This window comes from Rhinolophus sinicus, chromosome 14 (assembly GCF_057876585.1).
Source record: "Rhinolophus sinicus isolate RSI-liver-muscle chromosome 14, RSI-T2T, whole genome shotgun sequence".
NCBI lineage: Eukaryota > Metazoa > Chordata > Mammalia > Chiroptera > Rhinolophidae > Rhinolophus > Rhinolophus sinicus.
In genome coordinates, this window is record NC_142514.1 from 8,659,583 (window position 1) to 8,666,876 (window position 7,294).

Below are 7,294 nucleotides of genomic sequence, written 5' to 3' on the forward strand. Positions count from 1 at the left end.
AAAGTAGGGGCAGGCCCCAGGATGGAGGTTTTCCCCAAGGCTGGCCTGGGAGTAAAGCAGTCACTTGCCACTTTTTGCTTCTCTCCTGCCCTGGATTCAGACTTTCAAATTAGCCCCTGGTCCACAGGTGTGACAGCTTCGGGAGAACGGAGACAAGAAGGATGTGGAAAGGAAGGCTGCCCCTGTGGAGGACACAAAGCCTTCTGTTGTGGACAGGGAAGTGCCCGCTGCTTTGCATAAAAGCAGGAGCTGCCCTGTACACACCAAGCTTCAGGCACTCCCCAAAGGCAGCCTGGCTTCAGAAAGCCTGGTCAGCTTCCATGCTGGACTCACACAGATGCTCCATTGAGAAGGTGCAGAAGCCACCCAGAGAGCCCCTGATGGTCAGAGGCTGCAGAGTCAGCCAGTCCCTCCTCATTTCTACCCATCCTTCTGGCCCAGGTTGAATGTCACCTCCTCCCAGCAGCCTCCCAGATTTCCCCAAGGTAAAGTGATTCATCTCATCCTGGGTTTCTAATGAGTTTAAATGATGGTTTTCAGCTCCCTTCACAGGAACTATACCCAAGATAGTGAGGACACAAATAATCAACGTGTATATTAGATTCTGGCAAAGAGATCCCACAAGTAGGAATGAGTGTAATCTCCCCAAACCCCCACGCCTCCAACACTCCGTCTCTACAAGCCTTACTCGCTTGCCTCTTCTGAGTCTTTGCTCAATGTCACCTCCTCAGCGAGGCCTTCCTGGCAGCCCCATTAACCCTGTGATACCACCTGGCCCCCATTCTGCACCCCACACTCTCTATAGCCTTCTCTGTCTTATTTTTCTCGGTAGCACTTCTCATCTGACATACTGTATTTAAATGGTTGTCTATTTTTATTTGGACGTCAGCTCCCAAGGGCAGGAATTTGCCTGCTGTGATCAGTGTTGTGACCCAGCACCTAGAATATGGCTCAGTCTATAGTAGGCGTTCAATAACTACGTAGTGGGCAAGTCAATTCCCATTATACAGGTAAGGAAACTAAGGCTTGGGAGATCAAGTCGCTAGGTCAAAGTCACGTGGCTGGTGAGGGGCAGTCAGTCTTTCATTAAAAACCCATGAGGGCCTCAAAAGGTTAAACATGGAGTTCCCATATGACCCAGCAATTCCACACCAGGGCAAAGACCCAAGAGAAATGAAAAGACACATCCACACAAAACCCTTTACACAAATATTCATAGCAGCATTATTCACAACAGCCAAAGGTGGCAACAACCCAAATGTCCATCAACTGATGAGTGAATAAAACCCAAGTGGTACATCTATACAATGGAATATCCAACCATAAAAAGAAATGAAGTACTGATGTATAATTCTACAGCAAGGGTGAATCTTGAAAACATTATGCCAAGTGGAAAAAGACAGACACTCAAGACCACATATAGTATGATTTCATTTATATGCAATGTCCCAAATAGGCAAATCCATAAAGAGAGAACACAGATTAGTGGTTGCCTGAATCGGGGAAAATGGCTGAGTGACTGCTAATGGGTGTAGGGCTTCTTTTTGGGGTGACAAAATGTACTGAAGTTGGTGGTGATGGTTGTAAAACTGTGCACGCACTAACCACCATTGAATTGGACCCTCTAAGCGGTGAATTGTATGGCACGTGAGTTATGTCTCAATAAAGCTATAAAAAACCAAACAAACCCCAGGGGCCCCACACTGGATGATGGAAGGATAAGCTGTCCAGCAAAAGTAGGTACAGACTCTGCTGCCCCCGCTCCTTGCATGTACTGGGGAGACACATAGAAATCATTGGTCACAAAGGCAAATTCACACTGTGGGGTTGTCCCAAGGGAAAAGGCAGGGTTCGGCATGTGCATCAGCTAAGTGGAATATGTCCAGAGCAGAGTAAGTGGGTTTGGGGAAGCTTTACTGGAGGTGAAAAGATGACCCAGGCTTCCTGTCCCCAGTACTTAGGACCCCCAGGCTATACTGTCCCCACATGACCAGGCATCTTGAGGAAGTGGGTCTTATTTGTTTTAAGATCCACCTGGGGTAGGCAGGAACCCCAGGGGCTGGCATCCTAGGCACTTGTGGCAATGCTTTATGCCTTTAAAAAGCCTGGGTGACAGCCACACTGCTTCAAATCCTACCACAGTGAGTTGCAAGGGGGCCCCTCAAAGATACATCCGTGTCCTAACCTCCAGAATGCGACTTAGTTTGGAAAAAGGCTTTTGCAGATGTGATGAAGCTAAGAATCTAGATCCTCCTAGATTATCTGAATGGACTTTAGATCCAATGACCTGTGTCATCATGAGAGAAGAGGGACACACAGTGACGAGGAGAAGGGTATGCGACGACAGAGGCAGAGAGACTGGATGACGGCATCACGAGCCAAGGAACACCGCCAGAAGCTGGAAGAGGCCAGGAATGCTTCTCCTGCAGAGGGAGCGTGGCCCTGCCCACACCTTGACTTTCGGACTTCTGGCCTCTAGAATTGTGAGAGAAGAAATTCTTGTTGTTTTAAGCCAAGTTGGTGATAATTTGTTACAGCAGCCCTAGGAGATTAGCACAGGTGCCTTCTCCACCAGCTGCCTTTCTTGGAACACGTTTCTTGGTGCTCCTGAGCCTTGGCTTCCACACCCTTGTAATGGGGACGCCTGCAGTGCCTGGGGCAGGGAGTAGATGAGCCTTTGCGATAATGTGGTAAAGCTGTCAGAGAAAGGCCTGGTACTCCCCAAGTCCCCCTCACCTGGTGTGAGCGTTTCAGGTTCTATCACCAAAGAGCTCTGGCCCTGACCAGTTGGCTCCCTGCGGGGGCACCAGGGAAGGTTAGAAGCCTCCACGCCAGCCTCTACTATGGTTTGTCATACCTAAGATGAAACCCTGGTTCATCAGAGGCTGTCAAGACTGTGTTGTAGGAAATGGTGCCAATGAACCCTTGCCATGTCATTTTGAACGCTGGTCAAAGGGATGGCAGGATCTCACAATGGCCAGAGCACAGACTCTGGGTCACGCTCCTTGGGTTTAGATTCCTGCTTTGATTCACTTGCTGTGTGACCTTGTGCAGGTTAATGAACCTCTCTGGGCCTCAGTTTCCTGACCTGTAAAATGAACATGATGTCCATTATATGCTATTATTCCTAATGTTTGTAAATACTTAGAACAGGCAGCGTGGTTGTTCAAGAAAGGTCAGACTCAGTAAGGAGGACCTTCCTGTGAGTCTGAAACCTAACCAAGTTCCCACTCAAGGCCTCTTCACTGCCTCTTCACTGCTTGCCCCTCCCAGCCTCCAAAGGGCAAGAGAGTTCTCAGCTGCGCAGGATTTTCCCAGCCAGCCCTGTGGAAGCCTGGGAGGAGTGGCCCCTGCCCCCTGGGGCCTGGTTTCTCCTTCTGGAAGGTGCACCCAGCTTCCTGGTGTGAGCCCTCCCAGGCCAGGGATGGAAATGCTGCAGTTGGCCCAAACAACAAGTCACAGGTCTGTTTTTCCAAGGGCCCTGCCCCCTGAATTCTTGGAAGTCTTGGCTAAGGGGAGTGTCCCCAGGGGGTCTTATCCAGGGCTGGGTCAGCTGGGCTGATTTACATGGCAGGGGGCTTGGGCTGCAGCCCAGGGAGTGGGATGGGGTGGAAGGGGTCACCCAGAGCCAGGATTCCCACTGGCCCATGAGGCCAGGGCATCCTGGGGCGCTCAGCCCCCCACTTCATCTTCCCCAGTAGTTGGTGTCCCAGAATTTCTCCCTGCGCAGGGAGCAGGTCCAGGAGCAAGCACACAGCCCGGGCACACCCCAATGAAGCCAGCACTGCCCTGAGGGACCCAGCCTGGGAGGGAGGGGCCCTGGGCCCTTCAAAGGGGAGCAAGTCCTTGGATAGCTGCCGGCTGCCTTCTGTGAGACGGGGGCAGGTTTCAACCTCCCTGAACGCCAATTTTCTCACCGGTAAAATGAGGTTCAAATCATTACCCCCTTCACGGGGTGGAATTCTGAGGCACTACCCTGCTGTGCCTGGAGTCTCCAGGAGAATCTGAGGGTGTTGGGAAGAGACAGGTGAGGCCTGAGTTGGCTGGGACGTCCTATCCTTAAGGTAACTCGGCTGGCTGCGTACAGAGAGGCACTGATGCCACCCAGAATGTCCTCTGTTGTTTTCCCCTCTGGAGTCCAGGTTTTGGAACCTTGGTTTCCAAAGAATACCAGAGAATACCAAAGAATTTCCAGAGAATACCTCTTCGTGGGGTGCTGGCCTTGGAAGTCCTGGTAGGTGAGCCTCCATCCACCTGTCCGTCCACAATTCATCTGCCCATCCGTCTGTCTAGTCATCAGGGGTTCTATGGGCTGAGTCCTTTTACTTCCTGGCAAGTTAGGCAATCTGGGCCTCGGTGTCCTCATCTGTAAAGTGGGGATGACGTCAGTACCGACCTCCTGGGGTGGTTTTGGACATATGAGGTCTGACAATTATGTTCGGGAACTCATCCTAGAAAAAGTGCTACATACCTCATTGCTGAATATCACTAAGGTCACCTTCGAAATACTCCCCTTGGGAAGCTATGCACCGACACCAGCGCCTAGTCCACCCTTCAAAGCTATTTTGGAACTCTTTTTCTGGAATGGCCATAAGAGCTGTCGTCGTATTACACTTGATGTCCTGAATGTCATCAAAATGTCTTCCTTTCAATATTACCTTTATCTTCGGGTAAAGAAAGAAGTCATTGGGACCAGATCAGGTGAGTAGGGAGGGTGTTCCAATACAGTGATTTGTTTACTGGCTAAAAGCTCCCTCACAGACAGTGCCGTGTGAGCTGGTGCATTGTCGTGATGCAAGAGCCACGGATTGTTGGCGAAAAGTTCAGGTCGTCTAACTTTTTCACGCAGCCTTTTCAGCACTTCCAAATAGTAAAATTGGTTAACTGTTTGTGCAGTTGGTACAAATTCATAATGAATAACCCCTCTGATATGAAAAAAGGTTAGCAACATTGTGGCAACAAGTTCATGAACTTAATTGTCAGATTTTATCAATCATACAGGTAAGACAATGAACAGCTGTGCCTGGCTCACAGTAGGCACTCAACCAACGTTCGACCTTATTTATTATTATTGTTGTTGTTACTGTTGCTGTTATGTTGCTATGGGAACCTGCATGAGATTGACACACAGTCTCACACACTTGGAGGAAACCACCTTTGTGGGCAGTCTTAGGAAGCTGATACAAACTTGCACCAATCTTGCAGTCTTTTTCCTATCTGTGGACTCATCTCCAGTGGCTCTTGGTAGGACAGCTGCTTGGTGATCCTCAGTAAATGGCAACTATTTGTTAGTTGCATTACTGCCTTGAGCACCTGCGATTCCAGCCAGGGGCAGTCCCACCTGATGTACCAAAATGGCCTGTGCTTCCTTCTCTCCTCTGGCTTTGGAAATTTCAGAACATTGTATATGCCCACTGCTGGCCTCACAGCTCTCTGAGGTCTGAAGTTTTCCACTTAAGCTAAATCTGTAGTCTCAGTGAAGACACATGGGGTGGAGGTCATGGGAGCAGAATAGTCTGGGAGTCAAAACGCCAAAGCCCTGAGCTCTCCTTGTCCTGTGTTGATTTAGATTGTGGACTCAGGCTGAAACCCCTTAAAACAAATCCCTACTCCAATACTTATTAGTCCAGGGCTTCTGCTCTTTGAGCCTCAGTTTCCTCATCTGTCAAGTGGGAATAATGATAACACATACCTTACGGGCTTCTAATGAAGAGTAAATGAGAGGATAGTCTTAAAATACTTGGCACAGTGCCTGGCATGTATTAGATGCTCAGCAATTATTATTCTGCAGTAGGTTCAACTCTTTTCCTTTCCTTTCCAGAATACAATATGGCAGAAGGTTTGCTGACCTCTCTGAATGCAGCTTCTTCCCCCCTGCATTTCCTGGCTTCTCCTCCCTAGGAGGGAGCCCTGCGATGTCCTGGACACCCAGGGAGACCTTGCAGAAGGCAGCCACAACACAAGGTAGTGTTTCTAAGACAGAGCTCCACTTCCATGCCTGTCCCATGCCTCTCACCACCCGTAACAGGCTCAACCCCTCTGCTTACAAACTTCGGTCATCTGACTAGTTACTTACATCCAAACTCACACGATAGAGGTGCTCAGAAAAGCAGGGTATATAACCACAAGGTCTACCACTGGGTGTTGCTTTATTTAATTCAAGGAGGCACCATTATCCCCACTGTACAGATGAGGAAACTGAGGCACAGAGGGGTTATGCACCTTGCTCAAGGAGGAGCCTGATGCAAAATCCAGTGGTCTGTCCCAGAGCTCACGTTCTTTAGCACCAGGTCCTACCAGGTGGCCTCTCTTCCCTGCCAGTCGCACTGTGGGTTATTATGAGGACTGACTGAGGACTAACTAACATATTGTCAGTGATCACAGAAGGTGCTCACTTCCTCCCTCCCTTCTGTCGTCTTCTCCCACCCAGCTGAGTCAATAGTAAAAGCCCGGGGTAACGGGCAGACCTGATGGTAACACAGAAATGCAGATTCCCGTTAAGCTTAGGAAAGTCATACAATTCTTTCTTGATTATAAAGGTAATCAAATACCATGTGGTTATGGAAAAATGGGGGGAAACCCTCATGCCATCTACGCACCAGGGTTTCAGGGGCTGGGTGGTCAGCCCCACCTGGCTGTTCCGGTTTTGGCAGGAGAAGCCCCCTGAGTGGGCGGTGGAGTAAGTATGTGGAAGGTACCCCAATGAGGTGGATCCTGGGAGGTGGGAGCAGCACGTCTCTCCGTCTCATCCCCCCACACTCCAGTGAAGTTTCTGAATGCACAAGAAGCCCACAGTGACTGGATTTCCTCCAGCGGAAATCGACAGGGCTGAGGTGAGGCAGAGCTGGGCCGCAACAGCACAACCCAAGGCGGGGAGGAGGATTAGAAAGAAGCCGAGGGAAGTGCTGTGGTTTAAGGCAGCGGGGCTTTACTCTGAATTGGGTGCTGTCAGGATGCCGGGTGATTCTTAGCCAATCTTATTTAGAAGCAGGGAGTCTAGACAGAGGCTAAAGCTAAAAATGGCAAAAAAAAAGCCGCTGTCAGAGTAGCTGTTTTTGGTCATTATTATGGCTTAGACAATGTCGGTGTTTTGTCTGGGTTCAGACATGGTTCCAGAGGGCTCTTGTTTTTGTATTATTCCACCACAGTCACCGAGTCGCCTTATCTGAGGCTGACGTGCTGTGGCAGGATTCAAACCCAGGCAGGCTGGCGTCTGAGGGGGTCCTCTTAGCCCTCGGCTACGCTTCCTCTCCCCGTGGCCTGGATTGGAGCATCAGAGTGGGGTCAGGGAAGC